Below are 12427 nucleotides of genomic sequence, written 5' to 3'. Positions count from 1 at the left end.
GTATGTGTGAGTACCTGAGTGTTTATGTATATGTTCTCGTGTGTGTGTGTGTGTGTGTGTGTGTGTGCGTGTGAGTGCCTGAGTGTTTATGTTTATGTGCTCGTGTGTGTATGTGTGTGTGTGTGTGTGTGTGTGTGTGTGTGTGTGATTATACGTATATGTTTATTGTATATGTATTAAAATGTGAATAGAATTAAAACAACTTCTTGGTGTAACTATTTGACTTGGCAATGCTTTCTAAAGAAATAAGAAATATTCATAAGGCACTATGTAGAAGGGATATCCAACGCTAATCTCAATTAATCTACTTCAATTACGTTTGCTTTTTTATGGAACATTTTCGAAATAGAAAATTAACTTACGTCCCTAGAGATATCTGCTCCTGCAAGCAAATATAAATTGTGTGGCAATGTTAAAACCATAATCAAATCAAATCAAAAGAATAGCGCAAAGAATACATTTAGAAGTGAATTAGTACAATATTTGTATATCGTGTCTACAGTGCAGTGATAACAAAACTTTTAATGTAAGCTTCAAATCATTCTAAAGCTAAAATTAGTTGCTTACAGAAATCTGACAGTAAGCTCTTAAAATATAAAATAAACTTGAACTTACCACTGTGTTTATTAAATCATAAGTAGGAATAGAATTTATAATCGCATCGGAAAAACTTCTTAGATTAATTGACTGGGCAAAGATCCTAATAAATTCAAAAGTTTTAATTCGAAAATTTTTTCACTGACAGAATTTTAATTTGCTAAGTTTTGAGAATTTTTCCGGAGAGAGTTTTATTTATTTCAAATAAACACAAAAGTCTAATCTCCTTCAAAGTGAAACCCTCTATCTTCAATGTACTTGTTGAAGTGATCCAAGCACTTTGAGAAGACCCGTTGAAGTCCTCCAAACTGACAGTGCCCACGACCTCATTGCTCCATTGCCTTCTCAATGTCTTAAAAATGACTGTCCCTAAGTTTCTTCTTCAGCAGAGAAGACAGATGTGACAGGGGATAAGGGACAGTTTGAACCCACCTGTCTCAAGTAGTTGGTAATCAAAATGGTTAAAAACGATTGTCCCTAAGTTTCACCTTCAGTTTGCAGAGACGACAGATGTGACAGGTGATAAGAGACAAGTCTGTAAGGAGGATAAGAGTCAGTTCTGAAGCCCATTTTTGTCAAGTAGTTGGTAACCAGAATGGAAATGCTTATTGTCTTCACAGATACGCAACAGTTTTCCTCTAGAAGATTGAGAATTTTACTCAACTTATTCTGGTGATCACACGTCCGTCTTCCTCCTACACCTCTCATCGTCTTTTGACCCCCTTTCCACTGAGCTAGCGAAATAGAAATGCTGGGCTCATGGAAGTTAATCCATAAACATTTCATAACTTTCTCTCGTGTTTTTGTCCAGTTTAACACAACACTTTATTTCATAGAAAGCTTCCAAATTGTGTACACGTCCCTACTGCATTTTGGAAACCAAACGGCTGTGACAAACAATGACAGGGTGCTTTCAAAGTGTTGTAACAACCATCACCTTCAATCTGGAATAATGAAAGTTGGAAGGTCAGCTTATTAAATGAGTATTAAATATATGCTAAAATAGAATAATCTAGGACATTTATAACTGTATCTTCTAGAAAAGTCTCAAACCTTCTGGAATGTACTCCTTATTGACTTTTGTTTCAAATACAAATAAATGGCCGTGGGTCCCGACCGATATCTCCTCTAACATTAAAGTGATTCAATTGAATATGTGAGGAATTTTAAATTAGTTTCCTAAAATCAACGTGTTTCCACACAGAACAAAAATAAAATATTAACTATTTTTCATGGGATGGGAGTTGTATTTGAATTCCGATTCATTTCTATATCATAGACAATTCTTTTCTACTCTAGGTGCAGGCCGAAAGTTTTGGGGAGGTGGCCAGTCGATTAGATCTACCCAAGTACGAAATGGTACTTAATTTATCGACCCCAAAAGGCAAAGTCGACCTCGGCAGAATTTGAACTAAGAACGTAAAGAGAGACGAAATACCGCTAAGAATTTCGACCAGCGTGCTAACATTTCTGCCAGCTCGCTGCCCTCGTATATCGTAGACAATTGGCATTAATCTGAAAGCGTTAGATATTTCAGAGAGTGCTTCCGAAGAGGCTCACCTGAGTTTTGTACGAGGGAAGATGTTCTCGTAACGGCGCCGGTGTACATATACAACACACGAACACATAAAGGTGTACTCATTCATATATATATGTGTGTGCGTGGGCGCGGGCGCACGTGTGTGTGTGTGTGTACACTAGAGTCTAATATATATATTTCTTTATACACAAACATGCATACATGCACTCACACATATTATAGCCTCATATTTACACACACAGATATATAAAGAAAGAAAGAAAGAAAGAAAGAAAGAAAGAAAAAATATATAAATAAATATTTAAGAGAATGTGAGAGAGAGAATATACAATCACACTTGCGTAGGTGTTTTGATGTGTGTTTTGTCTTTCTTCTTTTGCTTTGCAAGATTTATTTAAGGTTTTTGTTTGTTTGTTTGTTTTTGTTTTTTTTTTGGCGCAAGCGCCTGCCTGCTTATCTATTTCTGAACGACAGAACGATAGAATTTATATTTCTATAGTTGTTTTGTTGGATGTGTTCTATTTTTCAATTTATTTCTATTTCATATTCTATCACCTTTTTTTAATGTTTTACGTTATCGTTAAATCACTTATACAGTTTTAATGCATGTGAGCAAAATGGCTTCTGTATCTCATACGATTTTAGCATTCTAATAGATTCTAAGAGAGAAGACATGTCTTGTTGTAATGGAAATTTACATCATTGAAACCTTTAAAATGCAAATCAGACAAAAAAATTGACATCCTTCACTAAACCAAGTTTTAGTGCTGTTAAGTTGGCAACTTGAACATCAATTGCTTACACTTGTCATGATGTGCACGTTAGACGATGATTTAAAGTTTTCTAGTCTGTTCTATAGTGAGAATGAGTGTGCAACTGTTCCGATAAAATCAATAGATGGCTGTTAGTAATTTCGTACAGATAACTTTGCGTATAGATACGGATTCTAAGAGGTTGTACGTTTATGTATGTGCACGGGTTGATGTGTATCTGTGTGTGTGTACACGCGTGCGTGTTTGTGCGTGTGAATGTGTTTACATGAAAATTTTAATATGTTTCTGCATAAATATATGCGTACATTGACGGTTACACAGATTCAAACACATATGGCTAAAAGTAACCTGAATTACATCTAACTATGTGATATAGCCCCGATTCTGTTGTGAGCCATTTCATTTGTGTTATTTATTTCTCGTATCTACCCTTTCTTGTCAAGGTCGTAATAACCTTTATACTCTTTAAAATCAAATTTGTTGCGATGCTGTTATGACGTACTTGAAACCCAGCTCGAAGATACCTGCTTCATGAGAGACTCATCTCACCATCGAGGCTTACATTGTATTTCACATGTTTACATTACATTCGTTTGTGTCCTTTTAGAAGACCTGATGATATATAAAATAGCAGGAAGAAACGAAAGCAAAATATCAAAAGACGAAGCAAATATATATTAGAATATGTTATCTTAAGCCTAACGTTTTCGCTGCCCTATTGACCATTCTATGATATGTTATTGTTTTTCTAAGAATTACAAAGCGTCTGTATATCAGGAAAGTAAAACGATGGGGCTTGCAACTCACATGTCTTCTCTCGGGGAAATATATTGTCATATGAAATGGAATATTTTAGTCAGTAACTGAAACTTTGTAACCATCACAGTTTTATTTACAGCGGCCAACAATTTTAATATGAGCCCGTTAACGCACATCCTATTATATTTGTGAGCGAGTTAGTGAGCATGTTGACTACGATATGTATTTTAGTGTATAAACACGAGGGCCTCAATTTCTATAGATAAAACTTTTATTTATGCATAACTTAGTGTACATTGTATGTTAGGCAATGGGTTGGGATTAGAAAGCTTATTCGAACTAATACGTTCAAATAATAATGAGCTTCGTAGCTAAATCTGTATTCAAGATTTTCTAATGGATAAAACCTCTCTGCTTCTCTGCACATTTTCAGATTGTATTCTATCGGAGCTACAACAGTGAATTATTCATGATCTTGCCAACAAAATCCTTCTCATTCTATTTCATGTCAAACTAATCTTGCAATTTAGACCTAAGCATGATATTTATTTTCGAACTTATGATTAAATTATATGCTGTGCTTGTGTGAATGGTAATCCTCTTTATCCACATACTCACATAGCCGTAAATGCATCATTCATCTTTACGGCTCATCTCTTGGTTGGGAAAAAAATCCTCATCCACCTTATTCTCCCGACCTTGCTCCTTCAGACTACCAATTGTTTCGTAGTTTACAGAATCATTTGGGGGACATAACTTTCGCAAGCCAGGAGGAAGTCGAAACTGACATTTCAGAGTTCTTCGCTTTGAAACCAAAAGAGTTTTACATTGATGGGATTAAAAGCTTGTAAATAGATGGAAGGTAGTCATAGATAATTAGGGAAAGTACATTGATGATTAAATTTCAATTAAATATAACATTTGATCACTTGTTTTCTTTATTCAAAATTCGGACAGAACTTATGGAATGACCTGATAAAACAAATTTGCTTCAACAAATCTTGAAATTAGCTCACGAGATGAAATCACAATACTTATTTCCATTTGCTCTTCAACGCATAACATTCGCACATTACGTTAAAGGTTTTCAAATTTCTTTTACGTACACGATGCCTATATTATTAATATGGATTATGTCTAATTTGAATAAAGATCTTGGATTCTTTGCCATGTAAAATAAATGCTTTGATAAACTAGTACTTATTTTCCGAATATATTTTCCTTACTGGATGAAATCAATATATTGAATATTCGGGTATAGATTGACATCTCAGTATAGAATGCAGTGCTTTATTATCAATGTTACTAGGTTTAGAAAAATACTATGCTGTCTGTTAGTAAAAATTATATATTACCTAGAATATTTAGAATAAACTTTCTCTCTTGTATGTGACTTCGATTTGAATGTGCGTGTGAGTTAGTTTATACCTGAATCCAAATTGTTCTCGCCTGTCATAGTTCCCATTTACAGCTGAAATACCTAACTATTGAAAGTTATAGGAGATACAATAAAGGGACATAGCCTCATGGGGGTGGTTCATATAGACTCATAAGGCCGTTTTCCTAGTTTCCGTCGTGCACATATTCCTCTCTGGACGGGACGCCGGCATATCGCAGAATTACTCATTTATGTCAGCTGAATGGACTGGAGATTTAAATAAATGCTGAATGAATCAATGTCTTTTCTGTTGTGATGTCATATTGCAGAAATATTAGAATGCCCGAAAACTAAAAAGGGGTATTGTTCATTCTTCCATGAATATTAACAGCGTTGACTTCGTCTTGCTTATCGCAAAAACACGAGGTTTTAGGTTTTATAGGAGAGATAATAAAGTCTGGAAGACTTTAACGGTGGATTTTATACAAACTTAAACTATGCTAGTTGTATCCTTGCATTGACTCTAGAACTGGGGTTTGAACTCCCAGTGCAAACCATATTCTCACTGCTGTAATGTTGCTGACATTCAGCAACCGATCTTAGAAATTATCAAAATACGTTTCGGGGTATAACGTAACAAATATACCTAGACATGTAAAAAAGTATAAATATATGAGTATATGATGGCAACATTCTTAAAATTATATAAGGAACATATTGGAATGCAAAAAATCAATCAAGTAAATAATGAATATTATGTCTGGTGATATTATTTTCTCATACGTTAATTCTTTTTATAAAATATATATAATTCACTTCCCCGAGGAAATCTAAAACATTTATATATAAGAAAATTAAAGTTCCTTCAAAATTCAAAATTCATGGATATCAATAGAAATTTGTATAATCTTATTTATAATTTAATTAGGTATTAGAATAACTTTTCAGTGCATTGCGTATATGCTGTGCAATATGTGATTGCGTGCTTGTACCCGAAGGTCATTTATTTCAAATTGAAAAATGGTATTTTTAATTAACCAATTTTTGTTATATAATTTACAAAATCTATGTTACTTATACCATATGGCTTCTTTATCATCAATAATCATTACATCTCTGTGGGGAAGTGGCTGTTCAATCTCAACCTCGAATATATTTATAAATTAACCCGATTGTAACATGTATATTATTAGCATCTGACTATTCCATATTTAGCATTTGACTACTCGTCTCCGAGCATTGGATTCGTCAGTTTCCATCCAGTCTCTTTTGCTGATGTTTATGCCGAAAGTGACTCTGGATTCCAAGTCGGTGGTGAAAGAGTCGTGGGCACAACTCGCACGTGATGGTCAGTGCACTTCGAGGATGTTGAAGACACTCCTTTCTTCTCCTGCGTTTTGCCTCCTTATTCTGTTATCTGTTCTACTCGAAGGAGCTGGCTCCATTGTGGATAGCAGTCCTCCAGGTTATCGTATCCATGGCAATCTGTTCCCATGATGATGGCTGGATGTTAGTTTGAGTCAAGGTCCATTTGAGCTAGTCTTTAAAACGGAATTTCGGACCTACTCTGGGTCTTGTTCCGATTGCAAGTTCTCCGCAGGGCATGATCCTTGGGAGACGAGAGGACGGCATACGCTGGATGTGACCTGCCCAGCGGAGACGATGGCAAAGAATGGTGGCTTCGACACTTGGTAGTGAGGCGGTGCGAAGAACCTCGTTATTGGTAACGTGATCTTCCCATTGTATGTTGAGGATCTGTCGGAGCTTCGATTGCTGGAAGCATTCAAGGTGCTTGAAGTCACGGCAGCATAACGGCCAAGTCTCACAAGCGTAGAGTAGAATAGACAGGACAAATGCACGGAATACCATGATCTTTTTCTAGATAGTCTGTGCATGATTGAAGAATACACGTCGGCTGAATCTGCCGAAGGCGAAGTGGGCCGCCCCAATCCGGTCCTCCACGTCCTTATTACACGTGGGGGGTCTTCGAAAGGATACTTCCAAGATATGTGAAATATTCAACTTCTTCTAGGGGTTGGCCGTTGATACTAATGTTTGTGGGTTGGACTGTTCCTTCTTGGTGCCGGATGGATCAGTGTCTTGATCTTTAATGTGTTTATGTGCATCCCGAAGCGTTCGTTAGCCACGTTGTAAAGATCGGCCGTCCTTTGTAGGCCATCTACGGTCTTGCTCAGAATGACATTGTCGTCGGCATACTGCATATCACGGACTGAGATGGCGGAGGTCCTCGTCTTTGCACGGAGATGTGCGAGATTGAACAACCCACCATCCAAACAATAACGCATGTTGATGGAAGGCGAATCTAGTGGGATTTCATTGAACATGACGGCCATGTACAAAGAGAAACCGGTTGGTACCAGGACGCATCCTTGCTTAAGACCCTCAGTGATGGGAAACGGTTCTGTGAGAGCATTTTGATGGCATATTCTACCCACCATGACGTCATAGAGGGAGCGGACCAGGACAATGAATTCCTCCGGATAACTAAACCCGGCAAGGATTGCCCATATTTCAGGACGGAGGACCTTGGCAAAGGCTCTCTTTAGACCTTAGGCGATCAACATTGCAGGCTGTTTTTGTTCGTGACACTTTTGGAGTTGACGGGCACAGAAAATGATGTCGATTGTGCCTCGAGAGGGTCGAAAGCCACACTGGGACTCAGAGAGCACGTCTTTCTCGAGGATGAGGAGGCGATTGAGTAGGATACGGGCGAAGATCTTGTTTGCAATTCACAGGAGTGAGATGCTCCGATAGTTGTTGCAATCCTCTCATTCTCTCTTTTTGTAGATCGAAGTCGTTCGGTGTGGTCTTGCTTTCACAGATCTTGAGGATAAGGAGCATCATATGATTTCTCACTCTGGACCTCCGTGCGTGAAAAACTCAAACGGGACGTTGCATGGTCCTGGAGCTTTCCCCGGATTCATGCGCACAAGTGCCTTGTTGATCTCATGGCGTTGAAGGCGGCATAGGCATCTAAAGGTGGATAGGGAGTTGTGGGATGTTTTGGATGCGATGGTCAGGAGCACGTGAGTGGTCGTTAAGTAGGCACTCGAAATGGGACTTCCAGCGATCGAGGATTCCCTGAGTGTCGGTTATCGTAGATCCAGCTGCATCCTTCAGGTCGCCCACTGATTATCATGTGGGGCCGAAGATCTCCTTGGTTGCGACAAAAAAGCTGCCACCAGATGTTCTGAGCTTCTCGAATTCCTCGCTGGCATTCTGCTGATGCTTGCTGGTGTTTTCGTTTGTTTCCCGCAGTAGCATGATTCTCGAGAGCTAGGCGCGTCCAGAGTTTGGATTCTATAAGACAGGAGATGGTTTCATCATTCCCTTCAAACCATTCTTGGTCTTTCTTCCGGGCAAAGCCGATCGTCTCCTCGGCGGCAGCACTCATGGCTTCACGAAGGCTGGTTCAGCGATCCTCAATGGAGGTTGCCTCTGGGGGGGGGGGAGGTCCATCAGGTGCCTCTCAATAGTTTCCTCGAAGTCTTGGGATGCATATGAGTTCCGGAGTTTTGGCACAGTCGAAGCGTCGGCAAGTAATATTTGCTAAGAGCCGCTTTGGTGGGCAGCGGATGTTGATGTCAAGGCGAGAAATAAGAAGGCGGTGGTCCGTCCAGCAGTCATCTGCACCAGGCATGGAGCGAGTGATGCATACTTCTCATCTGTCCATGGATCTTGTCAGAACGTTGTCGAGGATGTACCAGTGTTTAGACAGTGGGTGCTTCCAGGTTGTTTGTTATCAGGTAGGGAGATGAAATATGGAATTGGTAATGATGAGTTCACGCTCGACGCAAAGGCTCAATGTCGTGATGGCCAAGAATGCCATTCCACAGACAATGATCACTGCTGACCTACCGTTAACGTCCCCCAACACAACGAGTTTGTCATGCGCGGGGACTGTCTGGATGGTGCAGTCCAGCAGGTTTTAGAACGAAGCCTTGACGTCGTCTTCAGATGTGAGGGTAGGGGCATACACACAGATCAGAGTAAGTAATCTGTCCCGAATGAGTGGGATCCGAACAGTCATGAGGCAGGCCCTCACTGACGGCGGTTGGGACGAGTCTGTGTTGGTCCACCAGTTGAGTTTTGACAGCAAGGCCAATTCCATGGATGCGTGGTTCATTAGGAATCTTCCCGTTCCAAAAGACGGTGTATTTGGAGTCAGCTTCTCTGATGCTGCCTTCTCCGGGAAGCCCAGCCTCACCCAAGGCTGCCACATCGATGTTTAAGCGAGCAAGTTCCTTGCAGACGAGAGCTGTACGTCGCTGTGGTGAGAGATTGTGAAACAGAGGATTTAGTAGATTTACGACCACTAAGCGGGAGGTCTGCCAGCCGCGGTATGCTGGCCAGATCGAGTTGCCGTGTCCGATGTTTACCCCGCATTTTGTAGGGGCTTTCCATTGAGGGGTGGGCTGCGGTAATCCTAAAGAGGCCAGCACAGTCATCAGTCTAGCTGATGAACTTCAATGTCACGGCTATGTATTGGAGAGCGAACATCTGAGATTCGCCGCCAATGTGTAGTCACGGACTAGAGGCTTCCAGTTTTCCAGACCTGCGTCTTGTGCCCACGATACCATCGACAATGGGCTTGTTCAGACAGATTAGAACGACGAAGCCATTCGCTGAGTAAATTGTCTGAGGTGATCGTGGCTGCGCGACGGCCAGGCACACGCACTTGGCCAGGAACGTCTCCACTGCGACTCAAGAATTGAGAGGGGCAGTCTTGATGAGGATGGTTGCAGCGAGATGCCAGAGTCTATCCTCCGTTGTCATGCCTGCTCGCCAGGCATTGCTCTCTTCCGACGGAGTTATTCCTAGGGAGCTTGAAATACCCCTCCTCCACTTGCTCTGCCGTTGGGGTCTTGATGTTGGTCTTTGGTCGTGTTTAGTCTGGGATCTCATCCTCGAATTGGCCGCCATGGGTAGCCTTACCAGGAGTCTAAGACTCCAAACGGTATTGCTCTCATAATCATTGGAACACACAAGCTCTTCCACCACAACAAGGGACGACCATCGGAAGAGATAGAAGTTATATAATTAGTATTTCTATATTAATAAATACCCACTCTAAGCAAAACTCAAAAAATATATAATTTTAAAAAATTCTAGAAATACGTACATGAACATATATTGATGTAACGAATAACCATTAACTGTTGTCAGTTTGTGTTGTCTAAGATACTGAAGTATTTTGAATGATTATATAGAGAGGTAGTAACGTATATGATACAGAAGGAAACAATTGAAAACAAATCTTCAAATTATTTACATCTAGACGTCATTAATACTTAAACTCGTAATATTTATGCCATTTCTCAGAATATCAATTATGTATGTGAAAGAATACGGATTCCAGTGAGAACTGTACCTATTTTGTGCTCTTGGATAACCAAGAGATTAAATTTAACTTGATTGTGCTTCTCGGTGTTTCAGTCTGAAATAATATTTATTTAACATTTTGCAAGTTTTCTTCAAGAACATTTAGGATTATATTATTTATATGCAGGTGCAATTTGAAAGAGATTCTGCTCATATATTTTGCACGCAGGTCAACGGCCTGAAGGCTTCTTGTTGTTTTGTTCATTTACTATTTGGTTTAAGAAGTGGTTTATATGGAATATTTTCTTGAGATAAGGATTACAATAAATTGACGTATTTGTAAACCTTGATGACCAATCTAGATTGCTCTTCTTATGTTCATATATTCGTAACTACTGTATATCGCCATGTGGAAATAATGGAATCAATGTTTGCTTATGTCAATTTTCATGAATTACCTGTAGGTGCCAAATAGTTACTCAAGATATTGCTTTTGATATTTAGTCATACATTGATATCGATAGACCTTACATCAGGTAACTAATAATGCAATATCTGATGTAGGCTTTGATATGTTATTCTTTAAAAAGATAGGGCAGTTTAAAAGTAAATTTTGGCTTCCATTTCTCAAAAGTCGAGCGACTTCGTAGATACTTTCTAATTGCTTGAAACATGCTCTCTGATGAGATCAAAGCGATATATGATGCACTATTTAAAACCCCTTCATACCAGCTGTGGGAGATGCATAAACTGATGAGTGCATTCACCTAATGCTTTCCGAATCAGAATGATAGAAAGATGCTTACTTTTAGGGTTTGAAGCCTAATCATGTGATAAATAAATTTCCCTTTGTATAGAATACTGGTGTGTTGTAGGTAGCGGTGTTCATTGTTGTCTGCTAACTTATCTCATCGGAAAGCTAAGTTTCTTTCAGAAATAGTCTTATATTGTAACCTTTGATAATGCTGCAAATATTAAAATTTCTGCTCAAGTTCTTAATTATTTTAATAAACATTGTTGAACAGCTAATATCATTTGTCGCAATCTACAAATGCCTTCTTCTTGATAAATATGAGGAAAATTTTTTATGTTATCGGTTCCATGTTAATGTTATACGACGGGTGACAAGTACAGGCTGCATTTCTAGAGCGGTTATATATCAGGTCATCCCATAAGTTCTGTCCGAATTTTGAATAAAGAAAACAAATAATCAAATGTTATGTTTAATTGAAATTTCAATGTACTTTCCCTGATTATCTATGACTTCCTTCCATCTATTTACAAGCTTTTAATCCCATCAATGTAAAACTCAGCGAAGAACTCTGAAATGTCAGTTTCGACCTCCTCCTGGCTTGCGAAAGTTATGTCCCCCAAATGATTCTGTACACTACAAAACAAATAGTAGTCTGAAGGAGCAAGGTCGGGAGAATAAGGTGGATGAGGATTTTTTTCCCCGCCAAGCTCTTCGATCTTCTGTTATGTGATGCTTGCAGTGTGGGGTCACGCATTGTCCTGATAAAACATCATTCCTTTTCGATTCACTAAGGCGGGTCTTTGTTTCTTCAAAGCTTGGTTAAAAAACGTTCTAATTGCTGACAGTAGACATTGATTTTTGCATTAGGTGGTAACAATTCAAAGTAAATTACTCCTTTGCAATCCCACCAGATAGAGAGAAGAAACATTTTCCATGAAGTTCCCTTCTCGGTAGTGGTTGAGCTTTTTCCCTTTTACCAAACCACTGTTTACGACGTTTAACATTTCGATAGAAGATCCATTTTTCGTCACCAGTCAGAAGTCTATCCAAAAATAGACGAAATGAGTTCGCGAGAATGGAGAGAAGAGCAGATGAAAACTCGAGATTTGCAGTTGCTTTCGGACAATTCACGAGGCACCCATTTTCCAAGTTTAGGAACCTTTCTAAGTTGTTGAAGATGACGATGAACAGTTGTATGGTTTGAACTAAGCTATATTGCCAATTCTTCAACTGATAATGCAGGGTTTTCTTTAAGTAATGCTTCAAGGGGCTTAGCATCAAAC

This window comes from Octopus bimaculoides, chromosome 1, assembly GCF_001194135.2.
Source record: "Octopus bimaculoides isolate UCB-OBI-ISO-001 chromosome 1, ASM119413v2, whole genome shotgun sequence".
NCBI classification, from domain to species: domain Eukaryota; kingdom Metazoa; phylum Mollusca; class Cephalopoda; order Octopoda; family Octopodidae; genus Octopus; species Octopus bimaculoides.
Note: the sequence above shows the minus strand (reverse complement) of the source record.